The sequence below is a fragment of the Lissotriton vulgaris genome, chromosome 2_2 (genome assembly GCF_964263255.1).
Source record: "Lissotriton vulgaris chromosome 2_2, aLisVul1.2, whole genome shotgun sequence".
In the NCBI taxonomy this organism is placed as follows: Eukaryota; Metazoa; Chordata; class Amphibia; order Caudata; family Salamandridae; genus Lissotriton; species Lissotriton vulgaris.
Genome location: NC_141688.1, coordinates 288,764,877 through 288,785,519, shown reverse-complemented (window position 1 = coordinate 288,785,519; position 20,643 = coordinate 288,764,877). Strand labels below are relative to the sequence as shown.

At 48.9% G+C, this 20,643-nt stretch overlaps 1 protein-coding gene across 1 annotated transcript in view; it reads right to left on the bottom strand.

Moving 5' to 3' along the window:
• The window catches only part of CD82 (CD82 molecule), a 173,640-nt gene that overhangs the window by 55,476 nt on the left and 97,521 nt on the right, over positions 1-20,643 (bottom strand). The gene's annotated exons all lie outside the window — the stretch shown is intronic.

Below are 20,643 nucleotides of genomic sequence, written 5' to 3'. Positions count from 1 at the left end.
GGGTCTACCTTCTGCATGATGAAGGGAGTCCTGCACGGCCAGGAGTAAGACACAGTCTCACTGATGGCAGACTGGCCACACTGTGAGGGTTTAAAGTAAGACTGCGAGTGTGAGTGTGGGTGTTCCAGTTAGCATACTATGTAGTTCTGTAGCTGTATTTGGATGTTATTTGAGTCTCTCCTGAGCTGTGGGTGTCTGTACTTTTGTATTTTCTGGAACACACAATAATTAAGAAGCTTCAGGTATCAGTGCACCGCACAAATGATTCAAGGAAAGGAAACCTTCAGTACTCGAGGTAAGATGCCAAGCATATTGGCACTCCAGAATAACTAAGCAGCTGCTGAGAGGTGAGACACTGAGATATCCTCCGCTCCTCCCTGATGGAGACAGTTGTACCCGATACTGGTCTAGCATCTGGTAGGCACCATAGAGGTTCAACCCTGGAAACCAGTAGGCCCCCTGGAGGTCTGCCAGTATGCAATCCCTTGTTGAAGTGGGGGCTTTCTCACCACTGCCACGCAGGGGAGGCCCATAACGATACTGGTGAGAACTCCAATCAGCCAGATTGTTTTACTATCTTGGCTTCAATGAACTGAAATCCCCCAGTGAGAGGAACACCGTACCATCTCATTGACCCTAGAATTCCACGGTGTCTTCAACGCCCTTTAAAACCCCGGTGAGAGGAAGACTGCACCATCTCATTCATCTTACATACTACGGTGCCTTCATCTCAACTTAAAATCCCAATTAGATGAGCTCTGTACCATTTTATTGACCTCAGCAACCTCCTATGGTGCCTTTATCTCCACTTACAACCCCAGTGTGAGGGACACTGTACCATCTCATTGACCTCAGCATTCCACAGTATCTTCCTCTGCCTTTAAAACCCCGGTGAGAGGAACACTGCACCGTCTCATTCATCTTACATACTACAGTACCTTCATCTCCACTTAAAACCCAATTAGAAGTGCGCTGTACCGTCTTATTGACCTCAGCATCCTGTGGTGCTCTCATTTCAACTTTTTTTTTTTTACGGAGTTTTATATAGCGCAAACTTGACCCGAATAGGGTATCAGAGCGCTTTACATAGCACCAGTTACGTTACATGTGGACATATTCATTTTTTTCAGGTACGGGGAGATTAAGTGATTTACCCAGAATCACAGGATGTTCAGCGTCATTGCCGAGACTCGAACCTGGTTCCCCAGATTAGAGGACAACCGCCCTAGCCGTTAGGCCAGCTCCCCTCCCCCCGCTTAAAACCCCAGTGAAAAGGACCGTGTATTGTCTCCTTAACTACAGCATCCTCCTGTGCCATAGTCTTCATGTGCAACTGCAGTGGGACAGACGGTGTTCAGTCTCCGTGACCTCAGCATCCTACGGCGTCATCATCTCGTTTCCAGTTGCTGGTTTAGTGGGAAGAAATTAGTTGGAGGCAGGGGGGTTACCAGAGAACAGGGGTGTCTGTTCACACAGGGTATATCAAACACACAAAATACTATCGCTCTTTGTGTGTTTGATGTACCGCTCTAAGTGGCCAGGGTATGCCCAGACGAGGGTTCTGTGCTCACTGTGCCACTGGAACCAAGCTCGACACGACTGAAGAGCCCCAACCAGGGCAAAGCTGCACTCGGGATGCTATTGTTCTGTGTAGAGAGGACCTGGCCTGGCAGCTAGATCTGGACTGTTCCTATTGGAGCAGGGTCAAGACTGATTTGCAAAGGGCTTGGACTAATCTGAGGTGGTATGGGGGGGGGGGGGGGTGAGGCAAAAGAATGAGGAGATGGATTGCTACCCCGAACGATTGGCAGTGGTTAGACTTATTTCAAACAACCTTCCATTACCTTTTGTGTGTTTGAGCTCCTGTAGCAGGCTTCACCCTGTGTCAGTTAGTGTTCCTGCTAAATCACCATGGCTGTTGATGTAGTTTCCATGGGGACACCCATCACCTGTAACTGGGCCTCTTCACTCCAACAGATCCTTGGGAAGGAACTGTAAAACTTCCTGTTCCAGGGGCACGTGATGCGGGCATGGACTCCAGCTGTAGCTCCTTTCCCCTACCTGCATCCTCTTCCTGATCTCCCTCCCCTTTACCCTCACCTTTGCAGTAAGGTTGGCACAATGTAAATTCCGTATAGACATTTATCTTTCGTGGTACTGCGCGTGACTAAGTTTAACTGGTGGCTATTTATGGGAGAGGATGTAGCCTTCCGGCGAGTGGTCAACTTCGGACCTGGGGAACTGGGTTCGAGTCTCGGCAACTATGCTCAACATCCTGTGAATCTGGGCAAATCACTTAATCTCCCTGTGCCTAACAAAAATTAATGTGTTCATCTGTAACGAAACTGGTGCTCATATAAAGCGCTCTGATATCGGGTCTAGTTTGCGCTATATAAAACTAAAAAAAGTGGGCCTGAACTTCACACCAGTAGCAAACTGGATTCTTGGTGCTGCTCTGCGTTAATGCAGGGAGCAGATTTCATGATGCCATGAGGGCATCACCGCGCCACGTTATTCGGTCCTAGCTGCCAAGAGTCAGGAGGAGGGACAGATCAGCTGGCATCGCCCTGGCGCCAGCGTCAGTCACCACTTCCACTCCACGCCCAAAATCAGCATTTTCAACTTGTAATGCAAGCTTCTTACTTTGCCTTTTTCTAAACTTCGTAAATTTACTGAGAGTCTGACAAGACATGCAAGAGACAACACCCACTGGCATGCCACCTGGATAACAGTTAAGGTCGAGGGAGAGGAGCAGAAAGGGTCCTTGTGTGCGCCTGCCCCGCTGGCCTCCCTCCATCAGCATTTACACATCTCATATCCTGAGTGGAAACCGGCCGAGCTGGTCTCTGCAGCACAGAGCGCCTGCCAAAGCCCTGCCTGGCTTTTAAATCAGGAAGATAACAGGAGTGTCTCCCTCTGTTGCAACACTCTCCAAAGCGTGTTCATGTCTCTCCACTTTTTTGGCTGCCTCTCTTCTTCGCGTAGTGTGGTTGGGGGCCGGGCGCTACTCTGGGTGCTTCGGGGGCAATGGAGGGGGCAGTGAAACCTTCTGACAGGTACACCTTGGGAATAGTTTTTTTCCTGGTATCTTAAGCACTGAGCACCATGTGTCCCCCTACCCCTTCTCCCCGATGCCTGGCTTTGGAGTCAGTCATATGACGACGCCCGGCTACGCAGGCAGCCGTACGGCGAAGCCCGGCTTTGCAGGCAGCCGTACAGCAAAGCCCGGCTTTCCAGGCAGCCGTACGGCAAAGCCCGGCTTTGCAGGCAGCCGTACGGCAAAGCCCGGCTTTGCAGGCAGCCGTACGGCAAAGCCCGGCTTTGCAGGCAGCCGTACGGCAAAGCCCGGCTTTGCAGGCAGCCGTACGGCAAAGCCCGGCTTTGCAGGCAGCCGTACGGCAAAGCCCGGCTTTGCAGGCAGCCGTACGGCAAAGCCCGGCATTGCAGGCAGTCGTATGGCAAAGCCAGGCTTTGCAGGCAGCCGTACGGCAAAGCCAGGCTACGCAGGCAGGGGTACGGAGAAGCAAGGCTACGCAGGCAGGCGTACGACGAAGCCCGGTTTCACAGCAGGGCCGGCCCTAGGCATGTGCAAAATGTGCACTTGCACAGGGCCGCCAAACCCCGGGGGCCGCCACGACGAGGATCGGAAGGATCGTAATGACTATGAGTTCCCCTAGACGCAGGATGAGAGACCGGGCGCACAGGGGCGTAACACAGGCCCCCGCATTGCGGGGGGGCCTCAGAGCTCTAGGGGCCCCCTTGGCAATACCTGGATTCACTGACAGCAGGGTTCGTTTGAAACGTACTTTCAAAGTAACACCCGCCGCAGCGCCTCATTAATTAAATGGTTGCGTACGTGATGCAATTTTGCACGCCCGGCACGCAGCCGAGTGGTTTTCAGCCTCAGGGTTGTGGGGGCAGGGCCGGGCCAGTATTGTCATGCGCAGTGACATCACGGGAGGCGGCGCCGCCGGATTGTCCCATGCACAAAGACGGCAAAACCATAATTCAACAAATTGCTGGCCTTGGTCTTCTGAAGCCCGCCCATGCCAATCATCGAAGCTGCAGGCCTCAGGTACATCGGAGACAACGAGAAACACTAAAGTGGCAAAGAGAAAGATAAGCGAGTGCAAAACTTCCACAACAACCTCCTAATTATGGGGCACGGTTTTGTCACCTGTGACTCGAGTGGAGTGCGATCGATGAGGCCCGGTCATGATGTCGTGTAAAGGTCTGGTGGCGTACATAACACTCAAGGTCGGTTAATTTACTGGGTGCTCGCATTGCCGTTTTTAGCCGTTCAGTCACAGAGTAAATGAAGCTGGTAAATTGCTCCAGATTTCCAATGTATGCCTAGAAGTCTACGTTGTTTGTCTTGTAAGTAGCCTGGAAACTTTGTTGAATGTACCTTTTGACTCAAGGATAGAAACCAGCGGATTGGATTGACTTTGCCCGGTTCATTGATGAGGAAGTGTGTTGAGAGTAGTGGATTTAATTTGTAGGTTCATCAGGGAGGTAAGTAAACCCAGCACAGGAGCAGGGGGAGTGCGAGTGGGGTGCCGATGGAGGGACAGTGCTACTGTGTCGAGCACATGACAGGGGTGGGAGCCAAATATGCCCCAGATCTTCCTCTCACAATATATTGATGTGCCCAAAAATCGCCTTGCATTGATATAACTGTGTGTCCTGTTCGAATTTTCACCATGTGCTTGTTGTGTAGGATTCTTTACAGCCTGCAGCATACAGGGGGGGGTTTCAGGGGACATACGAACACGCCGATTACAATAGGGGTAGGTAGAGAGACTACCGGCGCCTACTTAAACTACAGCCCCCAGAGCAAACACTCTGATGGAAAACACGCATGGGTAAGCCCTTGGTAGACAGGGGCGGGCTGGGTATAAAGACACAAGAATCATCCTCTGCAGAGGGAACAAATTGGTGCAACGCTGCAGCAAAAATGCACAACTGCTTGTTTATTCCTAGTCATCTACGACCTAAATGAAAGTTGTAGAATGTGTGCAAGAAAGTGTGTCCTTATCCTGCATTGTGAAAGTATTTGCAATGTGCGGTTGTCTCAGAGGTGGTTGTTCTTTACCACCGCTCCCTGCCCCGCCCCCTCTTTGCGAGGATTCACCCCGGATGGCATGTGCCTTAAATATTGTTCAGAATCACTTATTTATTTCATTAGTGGAGCTGCATTTATCGAGCGCCGTGCCCTTCCTGTGAGTGCACCCCTGTTTACATTTATTAGCGAGTGTGGTATATCTTAAGCCCCAACCCTGGCTTCTGCTTTGAACATTCGTAAGTTTTGTTGTGGAGGGAAAATTCATGTGCACCAGGTCTGCCACAGTTTTGCCCTGTACAAAAAATACGTTGTGCATGTGAGAGCCATATCCTGCCATCCATCCAAATGCTTTGTCAGTTTTGCATGTTTACTTCAATTATCTGTAAAGTTATCCAAGGCGATCAACCTAGCTTGAGCTTAATTATTGTCCTGTTCATACATACAATGTGCCAAATTAGTGTTAGCTCCGTTCCAGATTTCTTATGTTGTGTGCATCAACAACGTATCTCTGGCATCTACTTAAAAAAAAATCTCAGTAGCATATTGGGTGAGGTGGGCATTTACTATGGTTGATTCCGAGACCACACCCAGTTCCTGAAATTGTTTTTTAAGTATTTGTATACTGCTCTCCTACACATTGTGAGGCCCAAGCACTCTGAGTGGTTTAGGAAGGTAGCTATGCAGTTTGTATCATCTACAGGTGTCTCGAACGAGTGCCTCCTGAGATGCTAGTAGCTCTCTATCTCCCTGTGAGTAGCTCTTCTGTGCTTCCTTCCCAGCCTACTAATATTATAGCTTTTGCTTGCTTGAATTATTATATGTATACCAACATTTAAAAGCCCATATTTAAGGAAGAAATGTCTGAATTTTCAGAACTCTAAAGGTGATGTTTGGAGAAAAATGGTTGCATTTTCAAAATGCATTTAAACTAATATTTAAGTTGGAGATACCTACTACTCACTTTATTATCTTGGTGCCAGTAGGGCTACAGCTGTGGTGGAGTAGCGTGCTAACTCGCCAAAACAAAAGCGCTTCAGCACCCCATCAGGGGTAACAAGCGCTATATAAATGCAAACCTTTTCCCTCCTCTTTCCCTCCGCTATCCTTCTCAATCTAATTGACTGAATAATATCCACCATTCAAATTACTTTCATATTTCACTATACTAATTACCCACTATGCGTTATGGGTTCCAGAGAAGCGTGTCAAAAAGTGCTTCAACACCCCATTAGGGGTAAAAAGCGCTATATAAACGCTAAGCTTTTTTCCTTCTTCTATCCTTCTCAATCCGAATAACTAATATCCACCACTCAAATTACTTTCATATTCCACTATACTAATTCACCAATAATCCTTTATGAGTTCCGGAGTAGCGTGCTACTTACCGAAAAATCGCTTCAACGCCTTGTAAGGGGTAGTAAGCGCAATATAAATGCAATTACAATACAATACATTGATGTGAAAAGAAGTTGATTTTTATTTATTTTTTCTTATTAACTTTGGTGGTGAATACACTTTCTGGCGACTGGTGAGATCTGTGTGCAGTCTAGTTACAGGCCGGCCTCAGTCACTCATACAAAGTATAAAGAGACAGACAGTTAAATGTGATGCCCAAGCTGCAAAGTGAAGCATGCACCATGCAGGTCACAGATGCGCCCAGTCCCTCATGTCTTGTGCCACAATGCCCTCCTCCTCCTAAATTGTATCGTTCTGAGACGAATTCGGAAGGGTAGGAGCAGCCGCAGGTACTGGTCAATCATCGAACGACTTTTCTGGACGTATTATTAAAACACCTTCCTGAGCTCCGCCCCGTCTGGACCCCCTCTTCCGGGGCCCACACCTACGCTCCCTGCACAGGGCCACCATGAGCCTAGAGCCGGCCCTGTTCACAGGCAGGGGTATGACTAAGCCGGGCTTCACAGGCAGGGGTACGACGAAGCCGGGCTTCACAGGCATGGGTACGACGAAGCCGGGCTTCACAGGCAGGGGTACGACGAAGCCGGGCTTCACAGGCAGGGGTACGACGAAGCCCGGCTTCATAGGCAGGGGTACGACGAAGCCCGGCTTCATAGGCAGGGGTACGACGAAGCCCGGCTTCACAGGCAGGGGTACGACGAAGCCCGGCTTCACAGGCAGGGGTACGACGAAGCCCGGCTTCACAGGCAGGGGTACGGTGACCCTGGCTTCTCAGGCAGCGTTTATTATTTTTAAATCACAGTGCACACAGCTACCCAATGGGGTTTCCCAGTACATGCAAGACAGGGGAGATGCAGAGAGCTATGTGGGTTAGAAGAGCCAGGTATTTAAGCCCCTGCAAAAGGCAGTGAGAGACATGCAGTACCTCAATAAAGCTGTAAGGAGTTCTAAAGTTGATGGGCTAGCTAGGCGAAAAAACTGCCTTTCATACAGGACAGACAAAAACTCGGTACACTAAACCGGGTCTGTTGCGAGGATCTCTGAGGACAGGATGGGTGATATGCATGAATCAAATCCAAAATGTATTTAGGACCAACCCTGGAATTTGCCTTGAAAATGTAGTATAGAGCTTTAAACTTAGTGCAATTCGAGACAGTAAGCCAGTGCAGCTCACGGAGAAGGTATGAAACTGAGGCAAATGTGGGTAACCGATCGAGATGCCTAGCGGCAGCATTGTGCACAACCTCCAATTGGTGGATAGTGGATTTATCGCCTCCAAGGTGTTACACATTGCCATAATCCAGACTACAGATAAGGAAAGCTCGAATCATTGCACTCTGTGCAGAAAAGGGGCTCAGCCAGAGGAACTCTTTTAGCCATTTAAGTACCGCAAAGCCGGTGGTCGTCACCTTAGCCACTTGTGATTTCATGGATTATGATTCATCCACAGTGAAGCCCAGGTTCTTAAGCTTGTCTGAAGGTGCAGGTGGAACACACAAAGCGACAGGTCAGTGACGTGTTCCCCTAAGAACTGGCTTCATGCCCAGAATCGTGACCTCCGTTTTATCCCCGTTGAGTTTGAGTAGAAGAAACATTACTCAAGCCCAAGCTTAGATCAGAAGGCCCCTGCCCCTGAGCAGATGACAAAGAAGATAATCTGGGTGTCATCAGCATAGGAAAAGAGACAGCCCGTAGCTTACTACCATATCTGCTGACAGGCGGATATCAATGTTAAATAATCTCCGACTCCGTACCGAGCACTGCGACACTCCAAACGAAAGGGCTTGGGAACTAGACCTAGTGGATGAGGAAAAAACGCGAAAGGATCGGTCCTTAGAAAGGAACAGAACCACTCCAGGGCCACACCATCAAGAATTAGTGCCATCAGCCCATCCAATAGGATGGGCTGTGACACAGTGTCAAAGGCAGCGCTGAGATCTAATAGGATGAGTCTCCTCCTAGCGCTGCCTTAACAGCTTAGTTACCCCGAGAAGGGTGGATTCTGTCGAGTCCCCTGCCCTAAAGCCGGACTGAGCTGAATGAAGGAAGTTCTGGGCTTCCACAAGAGACAGCTGGCCATTAACATGTTTCTCTAAGATTTCAGCAAAGAAATAGGGCAGAAATTGAACAAATAAATGTGGTCTAAATTAGCTTTTTTTTTTAAGATAGTGGACCTTCGCATCTTTCTCTGCTGGGGACCACCCCATCTTTCAGAGGGCCATTAAGAAGGTCCATATTCATGGACAGTAAGCTAGGGTCCAGCTGACAATACACATGGGAGGATGGAGGGGAGGGTGGAGGAGAGGATCTAGAGGGGAGACCGATTTAATGGACTGGAGAGTATCATTAAAACATGCAACGTCCAGATGTTTAGATGATTGATGTGGGGATGTCTGGCTTTGCAGGTAGTGGTATGGTTATGCTTGGCTTCGCAGGCAGCGATATTGTAATATCTGGCGTTGTAGGCAGTGTTTTGGTGGTCTGGCTTTGCAGGCGATTCCTAGCTTTGTTGGCAGCGGTATGGTAGGGTCTGGCTTTGCAGGCAGTGGTATGGCGATGCCTGGCTACTGAGCAAGTGGTATGGGGATGTTTGGATCCGCTGATAGGGATATGTCGCTGGAACGGATATGTTGACGCCTGGCTTCGCAGGCAGTGGTATGGGATGCCCATCTTTACAGGCAGTTGTACGGTGGTTCCCGACTTTACAGGCAGGGGTACTGCAATGACCGGCTTTGCAGGCAGTGATATGGCAATCCTTGGCTTTGTTGGCGCTGATATGGTGATGCCTGGTTTTGCAGGCAGCGGTACGGTGACGCCTGGCTTTGCAGGCAGCGGTACGGTGACGCCTGGCTTTGCAGGCAGCGGTACGGTGACGCCTGGCTTTGCAGGCAGCGGTACGGTGACGCCTGGCTTTGCAGGCAGCGGTACGGTGACGCCTGGCTTCGCAGGCAGCGGTACGGCGACGCCTGCTTCGCAGGCAGCGGTACAGCGACGCCTGGCTGCGCAGGCAGCGGTACAGCGACGCCTGGCTGCGCAGGCAGCGGTACGGCGACGCCTGGCTTCGTAGAGAGCGCTACGGTGATGTCTAACTTTGCAGGGAGCAGTACGGTGATGTCTGGCTTCACAGGCCGCGGTATGGTGATGCCTGGCTACACAGGCAGCGGTATAGTGATGTCTAGCTTTGCAGGCAGTGACATTCTGATAAAACACCCTATAGTAGTGCACCGTCAGCCACTCAGGGGCCGCTCCTGAATAATGGCGGCTGCAGATTGAGTCCTGTGTGGCCAACACATACCCTGTCGTCTAAGTCTGGTGCAGAACGACACCTAGTGGCCAAGCTGAGAATGACAACATTGGAGATCCATAGAACTGATGGAACAGTGCATGACACACGTGACGTTGGTAGCCACTACAGAGGATTACATGTGTTTAGCGAGCTTTGTAACTTGGGTCTGCCATTGGTTCATTTATTTGTTCTGACTGATGGTCTCACTGAGAGGCCTTCTGCAGCAGCGCCACTCAGTGGCCAGAGCACACCCTGCAGTGAGGTCTAAGTGTGGTAAATCTCACGCAGTGGTGAGGCAGAGAATAGCACTGGTGATGATCAGAGTGCGGCCAACAAAGCTCATGCAGCAGAGACCCCTCGTGGTCATGCATGGAACTGCACTGGGAGAAGTCATTGAATGAGCTAGACCAAGCACACGCAGCTGCGACCACCACTGGGCAGGCAGAGGATTGCTCTGGCCAAAGGCTTCAACACAGATCGGGGTTTTATCCGGGGACACCAGACTCTGCAAGGCTGAGCAGGAGGACACTGCAGGAGAAACACTTCTCTGGAGAGATAATCCATCTGTAAACCATCTGCTTTACAGAGGAACTAGCCCTGCCAGCTGGCGCTGGACAGGACAGCGGAGTCTGGGATCAAACAGCGCCTTGACAATGTATTCAGCAGCAGAGTCCGGCTGATTGCGAGGCAAACAAGAGCCAGGAACGTCAGAGAGAGAAGCAAGAGGCAGGCTCCTCGCAAAGAGAGCCTGGAGGAAGGCTCTCGCAAAGAGCCCCGGGAGACAGGCTCCTCGCAAAGAGAGCCGGGAGACAGGCTCCTCGCAAAGAGAGCCGGGAGAAAGGCTCCTCGCAAAGAGAGCCGGGAGACAGGCTCCTTGCAAAGAGAGCCGGGAGACAGGCTCCTTGCAAAGAGAGCCGGGAGACAGGCTCCTTGCAAAGAGAGCCGGGAGACAGGCTCCTCGCAAACAGAGCCGGGAGACAGGCTCCACACAAAGAGAACCGGGAGACAGGCTCCACACAAAGAGAACCGGGAGACAGGCTCCACACAAAGAGAACCGGGAGACAGGCTCCACACAAAGAGAACCGGGAGACAGGCTCCTCGCAAAGAGAGCCGGGAGACAGGCTCCTCGCAAAGAGAGCCGGGAGACTGGCTCCTCGCAAAGAGAGCCGGGAGACAGGCTCTTCGCAAAGAGAGCCGGGAGACAGGCTCCTCGCAAAGAGAGCCGGGAGACAGGCTCCTCGCAAAGAGAGCCGGGAGACAGGCTCCTCGCAAATAGAGCTGGGAGGCAGGCCCCTCACACAGAACTAGGAGGCAGGCTCCTCACAGAGTATGTGCATGAATGTGCTCTATAACTGCCCCTTGCACCCAGATGCGCTCCTCAACTGCACCAGCATAGAGGGAAGCCCACAGCTGTGATCCTCTTCTTTACATCCGCAAAGCTGTGAATCTCTTTGGCCTCTGCGCATGGATGTTTTGTTTGACAGACTGCCACGTGCACAGGGATGTGCGATTTGATACACTGCCCCTTGCACAGAGATGTGCGGTTTGACAGACTGCCCCGTGCACAGGGATGTGTTGTTTGATAGACTGCCACGTGCACATGGATGTACGATTTGAAAGACTGCCCCGTGCACAAGGACATTCACACACCACTATGTGTGCGGCTAAAGTTACCATCGAGGGACCTAGGAGATCGGCTGTAGGTGCAGAGGCTGGAGCACTCCCCATTCACACCCTTGACCAAAGGGGTCTCCCCTCATTACTCTCCTATGTGGCTAGTAGTTAGGGCGTTAAACTTTAGCAGCACACACGGTGGTGTGTGAAAGTGTTCACCGCACCTAGTGGAACCCTCCCCAGCTTAGCACGGTAAGGGCGAAGCCCGTTTTTGCAGTATAGGTCCTGATGAATGCCATGGACCCCTAGGGGCCAGCAGGCAGAAACATGTTGACCACTTATAGCATGGTGGGGGGACAATAGAATCCCCAACACACCCACCATTTATTTTAAACACCATACAGATGTTTATGTTTATTAAAACTTTTATAGCGCGCTCTATTACCACGGGGTATCCTGGCGCGGTGAGTAATTAGACAACAGGAGTGCTGGATCAAAACCAAAACGAGCTGTTAAAGGGGGGCATTGAACAGATGAGTTTTGAGTTCCTTCTTAAAAACAGTGATGCCAGTTACATTAAAATAAGTAAGACATCTGTAATGGCCTTTTAACCTCACTTTTTGTAAGGGCCCCCACTTCACTTTAGCAGTGCATCCCTGTCTTCTGGTGTATGCCCGCCCTCTATCAAACCAAGGTTTTAGAGGGCGAGGACTGGTCAGTGATGAAGCATGACACCAGGTGGTGTGTGAGACCAGTCCTTCACTTTTTGTGAGATGCCTGCACTCACAAAGTAACACTATTACACCTTAGCACTTAGGTCATCATACTAGTGCGGCTCTTTTGTGTTAAACAGTATTCTTTGGAGGCTGCCTACTCCGAGCACCCAGTGCCTCTGGTTCCCTTCCTCAGGTCTCCCCTGAGGTTTCGTGGTTAAACAGGTGTTTGATAGACTACTCCTTGCACACGGATTTGTTGTTTGATAGACTGCCACGTGCACAAGGATGTGTTTGATAGGCTGCCACGGGCACAGGGATGTGTTTGATAGACTGCCACGTGCACAAGGATGTGTTTGATAGGCTGCCACGGGCACAAGGATGTGTTTGATAGGCTGCCACGGGCACAAGGATGTGTTTGATAGGCTACCACGTGCACAGGGATGTGTTTGATAGGCTGCTACGTGCACGGGGATGTGTTTGATAGACTGCGCGTGCACGGGGATGTGTTTGATAGACTGCCACGTGCACAGGTAAGTGTTTGATAGGCTGCTACGTGCACAGGGATGTGTTTGATAGACTGTGCGTGCACGGGATGTGTTTGATAGACTGCCCGTGCACGGGGATGTGTTTGATAGACTGCCACGTGCACAGGTAAGTGTTTGATAGGCTGCTACGTGCACGGGGATGTGTTTGATAGACTGCGCGTGCACGGGGGAGTGTTTGATAGACTGCCACGTGCACAGGGAAGTGTTTGATAGGCTGCTACGTGCACGGGGATGTGTTTGATAGGCTGCTACCTGCACGGGGATGTGTTTGATAGACTGCACGTGCACGGGGATGTGTTTGATAGACTGCCACGTGCACAGGTAAGTGTTTGATAGGCTGCTACGTGCACGGGGATGTGTTTGATAGACTGCGCATGCACGGGGATGTGTTTGATAGGCTGCCACGTGCACCAGCGTAAATAAACTCACTGAGGAGCTCTCAGGCCAAAGTTCTGTTCTGAGGGGACCGCCTGGAGCCCCACCTCCCCCTCCCCCGCACTGCGGGGACCTTTATTACGCCAGTGGGGATGTCCTGTTCGAGAGACTGCCCCTTGCAAGCAGAGGTGCTTCGCAGCTAGTGTGGCCAGGCCGCCACTGTTTTCAGAGGACTGTCCAGGTGTCCGACGCTTTTCAAAAATGTAATTTCATGCCCCGCTTTTAGGGACAAAGGTCAAGTCATCGCGCAAAGAAGAATCATAATGTATTTTCTACAGGGCCCCTCTAAAGTCTGAAGATATGTATCGGTTCCTTTAATGCAGTACAGGCGGTCGGCTGCCTGCTCCCAGCAGATGGGAGACCGAGTGAGGGGGGCAGGTGGCCTCAGGGAGGATGCGCTGGCATCATTAAGGTCCGTAATCGTAGCCTTGTTAATAGGTGCTTGTAAATAAATAAACACACACCTACAAGGGTGCGGATGAACTGGGACAGGCCAGACATAGAGGTCGGGTTTTAGTCCTACTTGTATGTCTGGGCTGTTCAGGTTTTTTTTCCCTTTATCTGGTGGCCCCGTTCTCGCCCATGCGCGCGCCCCGCAGTGTGCCCATGCGCACCTGCGCTCCTCCGCGCAGGGATGCGCTCTCCCCTCTCCCTGCACACAGATGCGCCTCAGCTGCCCTTGTGCACAGCTGGCTGGCTTCTGCTTCTCCAGCCCGAACCCTCCAGAGGCAGACTCCAGACAGGAATGCGGGGAATTCACTTTTCCATGAAAGTTCCCCTGAGATCGCCTTCCCTCTGCCCTCAATGTGGGAAAGTACTTTCCACGTCTTCCCCGGTTCTCTTCCCGCACAGCGCGTCCCCGAGGGCGGGTGGAGGGGTCTGCGGCTCCACAGGGAGGGTCCCCAGGACCCGTCCTGCATGCAGGCGGTGCCCACTGCATTCTCTGCCGGCCCATGTGTAGAAAACGGCTCATCTCCTGAATGGAACCAGCCGTGAAAGAATTGGAGGTTTGCAAGTGTATTAAATATAACAACTTCTCCCTGAGCCATCCCAGCCTCCGTCTTTCAAAACATGACATTCTGTCCCAGAACAATGATGGCGGATGACGTAAAACCCATTCAAATGACGTACAGTACTTCCAAAAGAGAGGCTACCACTACATGCTAGTCTCAGAACCAGAGCGTCCTGGCAGCCAGAAGTATCTGCTGCAGCTCAGTAACGCAAGGCATCCTTAGCAGAGGGTATGGTGCCCAGGGCTGGCTGCCTTAGAAGCAGTGCACCTTTGACAGCAGTGCCACCCTTGACTCACCAGGAGTAAACACATTTCAGGCAGAAGAAGTACCTCTGCCAGCCCTGATCATAGAATATATATATATATATATATATATATATATATATATATATATATATATACACACAAACACACACATGATGTTACTTTCCCAGTAAGCATCTGTTTGTGGCATGTAGTGCTGTAGATTCACATGCTTAGCATAAGTCTGCCATCCACTGTTGGGCTTGGAAGTGCGCAAGTTGTTGTTCTTGGAAGAAGTTCTTCGAGTCATGAGTTATAGTGACTCCTTTTCTTGCTTGCATTGCCCAGGGTCATTGACTCCATTTTCAGACTGTTTTCCATTTGGATAGTGAGGATGGAGTGAAAGGATAGCGTATGCTATAGAGATGACCATGTAGTGAATGTATGATTTATCTATATAAAGGCAAAGAGCACAAGTCACCGGGGAGGGGAGTGGGCGCATGTGAATCTACTCTATATTTAACAACAGTGGTCCTATGCATGCATTGTTACGACGTAATGAATATAGACACAATGGAACTATATTTGTTGTAGCGATTTGTCCAGCCGGACAGTGATCACTTAAGAGTTTTTACTGATTTTAAAATTAAAGAAAAAGTTATCTTACATTCACGAAGAGTGAGACACAACCTGTGCCTTCACGCTTACAAATTGGCAAAGTAGAGGGATAGAGAGAGGCAAAGAGAAAGGTAGGTTTAGGCAAGGAGTGAGCGATTTCTGAGCAATGGAAAAGTAGCAGAAATTCAGTTACACCATTATTCACAACTCTTAATAAGTATACATTTGCATATATGGTGTAAGAAGTCGACGACGTTTCGATTCCATAACATTAATACAAGGAATCATCATCAGGACAAAAGTTTTGTGCCTAAAGTTTGCATAACACAATAGCCTAAGGAAAAGAAGAAATTGGGGTATATCAATATAGGAAAGTATTACATCGTGTATTCGTGACACTTGTGAATAGGGTGAGTGAAGTCCCATAAGGGGACTTACAATGGTGGCACACGTGATGAACCGTTTAAAAAAATTCCGGCGAGTGATTAGGAGAGTGAGATATCGTGTACGTGAGGTGGTGTGCCAGTATGGGTCACTGTGCGCTTTCATCGATGATAGGATTGCGGTTTGTGAGTGGCACGTGGTCATGCGTGTATTTGATACCATCGCAATTGGAGAGGACCATGCATCGGCGTAGGTGGTATAGCCTCGGAGGTGGGAGCAGACTTACCAGCAGGATAAGCTTGCGAACGAAAATAGTTCATGCGTTCTCAAGGTGCTTGCAGGCTTGTAATTAGGTGAAGCCTAATGGGGGAGAGGTGGGGATTAAGTTAGCAGGTGCTTGGGGCTAATGAATGCACCCAGTCTCTAAGAGCATAACTTACCAATAGCCAGTTTAAATGTACACCGGCATGTATGTAGCCCTCTTAAAATAACGGGCTGCGAGGGTGGATCCAGCGTCAAGATAGAGGCGCGGAGTGATGAGTCTGTGAGGACGTAAATTAGGCGTTAGGGGTGTGCTATGGCAGAAGGGAGCGCGAGGGAAATGGCAGGGTTGTACACTTACTCTTGGTGTAAGAGTTCGGGCGGTCCTTAGGGATATGGCCAGTGCAGTCGCTCGGTCGCGGTAATGCAACGCCAATAATAGGGCGTGGAGGTTCGAGCCTGTGAAAATCTACAGCACTACATGCCACAAACAGCAATAAGAAAACAGTTTCCATGATAGAAACTACAATTGGCATGTGCACAAAAGTTGAAATGGTGTACCCATTAACATGCTTTATACAATATTTAAATTCCACATAGATGTAGGTACAGAACTACGTGGGATAACTCTTTTTAGTCCTCATAGAAAAGCTTTAATTACAGAAATTCTAAAGAGAGAAGTTTGTTCTATAATCTGAAGATATGCAGCTAGTGCTCTAAGATGTATTTTAATAGAGGTAAAATCCAAACCTGCATTTTGTAAATGAAGCTTGTAACCTATAACATTTTGAGGTGATGCTAGTATAGGATTAATGTCTTTTTAATGGCAGTAATAAGCAAAACATTTCCACTTTCCTGCATAGGATGCTCTTGTTGTGGGTCTTATTGCTTCTTTTAGGATGTCCATCCATTTTTTGGTTAGTTTAGGTATGCAAAAGACTTAAGGAGCCAAATCGCAAGATTGTGAGATCTGGGATTTTGGTGCAGTATTGCTACTTTGTTCTGCGTAAGACGATCTCGTCGGTTGGGTAACATTTAATGTGGTACTATCAACATCTCCTTCAGTGTTGTGTACCATGGTTGTCTGGCTCATGTTGAAGCAATAAGGATCAGTGTGAAGGATGTCTGTTTTAGGTTGCGACTAACAAGTGGAAGCAGGTGGAGAGGTGGAAAAGCGTAAGCAAATATCCCTGCCCAATTGATCCATAGTGCATTGTCCTTGGATTGCGGATGGAGGCAATGTTTTGACATTTAGCGTGCTGAGGTGTTGCAAATAGAACTATGTCTGGTTGTCCCCACTTCTGGAACAAGCATTTGCAATGCAATAGGTCTCGCATTAGGAAAGTTTGAGATATCGGTCTTGTAATTGACTTTTTTTAATTAATGTGTTGGTTTTGTAAATTGCTAAATTAATAGCTTTGTCATTTACAATGCCAATAGTTATAACTTTCGCAAATGTGACACCTATAGCATTTGTAATGCAACATGTTTTTTATTTATTGACTTGGATGTATTGATATTACAAATAACAATGGCTATTAATACTTAAGTAAAAGTGATTGTAATTTATAATGGCAATAGCTTAATGGCACTACCTGTAATCGTTCTGAACAGTTAGCACCATGATGCCACCATTGGTAGATGCACACTACACAAATGCTAGGCTACATGACATAACTTGACAAGCGTCACTTGAGTCCTATACACAGAAAGATAGAACAGAACACATACACTTTATGTCAAGGCACAGTTGGGGGAAATCTACATGTCCTCTATCTATGTTGACAATTTGGCCCACTACAGGTTTGCTGCTTTTGAGTGCCATCTACTTTTTATAGGCCTCTGCTGAACAATAGTACTTCTATTAGCAAGGTAATTTACTATCCACTTAATGTGCTTTTGGTAAGGAACGCTCTCAGAGAGAAACACTATCCATTTGTACATGTATTTCAACTGTAACATCAAAAAGGCATTGCAATTTGGGGGGGTCGGGAGGAGAGGCAACAATGAAATAAAATTACAATGAAGATATTTTATTACACAGACATAAATGTTGTAAAAGCAATACACTGCTAAATGAATATATTGCACTATTTACCACAAATCATGTATCAGGCCTAATTGTCCTTTCACAGAAAACTGATAACCAGTTTGTAGTTTATTGGCCATAGTCGTTATTCCACAACAGATTATTTACCCAATTATTGGTTAGTGCTCTTATGAGTCATAATTAATCTAATAACATTAGAGAAGAAAAGAACAGGCTACTTAACTAATGAAAAAGCAACCTACATGTGTTTCGCGTGGTTTGATGCACTGACACTTCATGGCTATTTTTTCTATTCAGAAAGACTCAAAATGTTTGCCATCTTCATTTAAAATGTATCAATATTATAGAAATAGCCATCTTTTCCATCGAGTTGCCAAGGGATCCCAAGACATGCTAAGTGCTCCTCTTACCCAATGTACAGGTACCTTTCTATTTCCAAATGCGACAGTATTCAATGTAAAGGATTAGAGGGTGCGTTACCTTGTCAGAGAGGTGAGAGGAGGACAGGGTAGAAAGTGAGAAAAGGGTCTCTAACGTCACCCTCTTCAAAATACAGAGCTTAAGACAATCTAAGAAGAAAGCTCTATAATATGTTCCAGGGCAGAAGACCTCGATGGAGAGGAGAGATGCTGGCAAAAATAGTATGCAGGTGAACCACAAACAGTTACAGGTAGTTAATTTGCAGATTTATATAGCGCGGCTTATCACCCACGATGGCTGTCCATGGACACGGGGAGATTAAGTAGTTTGCCCGGAATCACAGGATGTTGCGCCGACGCCAAGAATCTAACCTGGATCGCCAGATCCAGAGTGGAGTTAAACAGTTTTATTGAGTAAATTTACAAAGCTGCATCTGGGTCCAGGTGTAATGATTTACCTGCTGAGTGAACCCCGCCCTCCCTAGGCGGGGATTTAACACCGCAATCTCACAGGCAGCCTTGAGGGGCACAGATACAGCCTCTAATCTCAGCAACACGTTCAAAGTGCAACGCCTCAGATCCAGCAATCCGGGTTGGGTTTAAGAGATTAACATGGGGCTGCAGCAATGCGTGGCGTCACCCCTGAGGACACTGTGCATGGGGCTGCTGGGTAGTGTTCACGGGTGCTGCTGGCAGGCTGTGCTTCCGGTATACAAAGCACAGGGGATACTGGGTGGAAAGCATTACATAGCTGCTTCCGGGACACTATACTAAGGTGCTACTGGGATTTTATACGCGTGTGCTGCTGAGACATTATGCACAGGTGCTACTGGGGCTTTATACACGGGTGCAGATGAGAGGTTCACATGGGAGCCAGTACAACATGTACGATGGGTTACTGTGAAGCATTACACAGGTGCTTCCAGGACACTATACACAATTGCTACTGGGACATTATGCACAAATGCTACTGGGGTACTATATATGGGCACTGCTAGGCGGCGTTAGACATTTGCTGCCACCACATTATACATGCAAAACCAACAGTTGATGGACAGAATGCAGAACAATGTCATACATTCACCCCAGTACAGAGATCTGGGCCTAAATCCATCGTTTTTTTTGCACTCCACACCACTCCAGTTCAGACATGGCCATATGCAAATCAGCCTTTACCCTGTGCCTCATGGGAACAGTCCAGCCCGAACTGCCAAGCCATGTCTTCCCTGGACCGGAATCAAGCATCCAAGGACCAGTTTCTGGCTATCAGCCGTCTTCAGCCAGGATAGCTTGACTCCAGTGGTGTGGAGAGCATGGGACTCACGTCTGAGCATACCCATCCCACTCGGGGTGACAAATGCAAAAACCAACAGTTGATGGACAGAATGCAGAACAATGTCATACATTCACCACATTACAGAGATCTGGGCCTAAATCCATCGTTTTTTGCACTCCACACCTCCCCAGTTCAGACATGGCCATATGAAAATCAGCCTTGACCCTGTGCCTCATGGGAACAGTCCAGCCCGAACTGCCAAGCCATGACTTCCCTGGACCGGAATCAAGCATCCAAGGACCAGTTTCTGGCTATCAGCCGTCTTCAGCCAGGATAGCTTGACTCCAGTGGTCCATCAGGGTCATGGCTGATTTGCATATGGCCATGTCTGAACTGGGGTGGTGTGGAGTGCAAAAAAACGATTGATTTAGGCCCAGATCTCTGTACTGGGGTGAATGTATGATATTGTACTGCATTCTGTCCATCAATTGTTGGTTTTGCATTTGTCACCCCGAGTGGAATGGGTATGCTCTGACGTGAGTTACATGCTCTCCACACCACTGGAATCAAGCTAGCCTGGCTGATGAGGGGTGTTATACCGAAACCGGTCCTAGGATGCTTGATTCCGGTCCAGGGAAGACATGGCTTGGTAGTTCGGGCTGATTGTTCAAATGAGGCACTGGGTCAAGGCTGATTTGCATATGGCCATGTCTGAACTGGGGTGGCGTGGAGTGCAAAAAAACGATGGATTTCGGCCCAGATCTCTGTACTGGGGTGATGTATGACATTGTTCTGCATTCTGTCCATCAATTGTAGGTTTTACCACATTATACATGGCAGCTGCTGGGAAATTATACCCGGGCGCTGCCGGTACACAATGCACAGAGGCTACTGGGAAGAGTTGCGTTTGTACTACCTGGACAGTATACACTGGTGCTGTTGGAACTCTATGTATAGGTGCTGCTGGGACACTATTCATGGGTGCTGCTGGAAAGTGTTGCATAGCTGATGCTAGGACAATATACACAGCTGCTGCTGGGACATCAAGCACAGGTGCAGCAGTGCACTTATGGGCGCTGTTGCCATGGGCATTCTACAAGGGTGCTGCTGGGACATTATGCATAGGTGCTGCTAGGACATCAGGCACGGGTGCAGCCGTACACTTACATGGGTGCTGCTTGGACACTATTCATGGGTGCTGCTGGAAAGTGTTGCATAGCTGATGCTAGGACAATATACACAGCTGCTGCTGGGACATCAGGCACAGGTGCAGCAGTGCACTTATGGGCGCTGCTGCCATGGG